The following is a 2165-nucleotide window of genomic DNA, read 5'->3' as shown; positions in this document are numbered from 1 at the left end:
ATGAGTCAAATCAAATTTTCAATTTAAAAATCTTATCTTTTTCAAAATCTTTTTCAAAAATTAAATCTTTTTCATTTTATTATTTATTTTCGAAAATTATAAAAATATTTTTCAAAAATCTTTTTCTTAATTTTATCACATAATTTTCGAAAATAACATCATCAATTAATGTTTTGATTCAAAAATTTCAAGTTTGTCACTTACTTGTTAAGAAAGATTCAAACTTTAAGTTCTAGAATCATATCTTGTGATTTCTTGTGAATCAAGTCATTAATTGTGATTTTAAAAATCAAATCTTTTTCAAAACTAATTTCAATCATATCTTTTCAAAAATATCTTTTTATCTTATCTTTTTCAAAATCATATCTTTTTAATCATATTTTTTTAAAACATATATTTTTCAAAAATTTGACTTTAAAATATCTTCTCTAACTTCTTATCTTCTTATCTTTTCAAAATGGAATTTCAAATTTGTTTCAACTAACTAACTAACTTTTTGTTTGTTTCTTATCTTTTTCAAAACTACCTAACTAACTCTCTCTCTCTCTCTAATTTTCGAAAATACCTTCTTCTTTTTCAAAATTTCTTTTTAATTAACTAATTATTTTAATTTTTTATTTTAAATTTCGAAAATTACTAACCTTTTTCAAAAACTATTTTCGAAAATCACTAACTCTTTTTCAAAAATTATTTTCGAAAATCCTCTTTCTCTCTCATCTCATTCTATTTATTTATTTATTTACTAACATCTCTTCCTCACTCACCGAAAATCCGAACCCCCTCTCTCTCTCTCTCTGAGTTCATATTTTCTCTTCCTCTTTTCTTCTACTCACACAGGGACCTCTATACTATGGAAAAGAGGATCCCTATTATTATTATTTTTCTGTTCCCTCTTTTTCATATGAGCAGGAGCAAGGACAAGAACATTCTTGTTGAAGTAGATCCAGAACCTGAAAGGACTCTGAAGAGAAAACTAAGAGAAGCTAAATTACAACAATCCAGCAAGCACCTTTCAGAAATTTTCGAACAAGAAGAGGAGATGGCAGCCGAAAATAATAATAATAATGCAAGGAGGATGCTTGGTGACTTTACTGCACCTAATTTTAATTTACATGGAAGAAGCATCTCCATCCCCACCATTGGAGCAAACAATTTTGAGCTGAAACCTCAATTAGTTTCTCTGATGCAGCAGAACTGCAAGTTTCATGGACTTCCATCTGAAGATCCTTTTCAGTTCTTAACTGAATTTTTGCAGATCTGTGATACTGTTAAGACTAATGGAGTAGATCCTGAAGTCTACAGGCTCATGCTTTTCCCTTTTGCTGTAAGAGACAAAGCTAGAATATGGTTGGACTCTCAACCTAAGGATAGCCTGAACTCTTGGGATAAGCTGGTCAAGGCTTTCTTAGCCAAGTTCTTTCCTCCTCAAAAGCTGAGTAAGCTTAGAGTGGATGTTCAAACCTTCAGACAGAAAGAAGGTGAATCCCTCTATGAAGCTTGGGTGAGATACAAGGAACTGACCAAAAAGTGTCCTTCTGACATGCTTTCAGAATGGACCATCTTAGATATATTCTATGATGGTCTGTCTGAATTAGCTAAGATGTCATTGGATACTTCTGCAGGTGGATCCATCCACCTAAAGAAAATGCCTGCAGAAGCTCAAGAACTCATTGACATGGTTGCTAATAACCAGTTCATGTACACTTCTGAGAGGAATCCTGTGAGTAATGGGACGCCTCAGAAGAAGGGAGTTCTTGAAATTGATACTCTGAATGCCATATTGGCTCAGAACAAAATATTGAATCAACAAGTCAATATGATTTCTCAGAGTCTGAATGGAATGCAAGCTGCATCCAACAGTACTCAAGAGGCGCCTTCTGAAGAAGAGGCCTATGATCTTGAAAACCCTGCAATAGCAGAGGTAAATTACTTAGGTGAACCTTATGGAAATACCTATAACTCATTATGGAGAAATCACCCAAATCTCTCATGGAAGGATCAATAAAAGCCTCAACAAGGCTTTAATAATGGTGGAAGAAATAGGGTTAACAATAGTAAACCTTTTCCATCATCCACTCAGCAATAGACAGAGAACTCTGAACAAAATACCTCTAATTTAGCAAACTTAGTCTCTGATCTATCTAAGGCCACTGTAAGTTTCATGA

General features: G+C 32.7%; 1 non-coding gene across 1 annotated transcript; it reads right to left on the bottom strand.

Annotated features, from left to right (window-relative positions):
* Window positions 1-1438: 1438 nt before the first annotated feature.
* On the bottom strand, window positions 1439-1546 carry LOC148572343 (small nucleolar RNA R71). The gene has a single exon (XR_015907838.1). It is a non-coding gene; the product is annotated as a small nucleolar RNA R71 (small nucleolar RNA).
* Window positions 1547-2165: the final 619 nt, after the last annotated feature.

The sequence above is a fragment of the Arachis ipaensis genome, chromosome B3, assembly GCF_059453495.1.
Source record: "Arachis ipaensis isolate K30076 ecotype BB chromosome B3, ASM5945349v1, whole genome shotgun sequence".
NCBI classification, from domain to species: Eukaryota; Viridiplantae; Streptophyta; class Magnoliopsida; order Fabales; family Fabaceae; genus Arachis; species Arachis ipaensis.
This window is presented reverse-complemented; position numbering and strand designations above follow the sequence as displayed.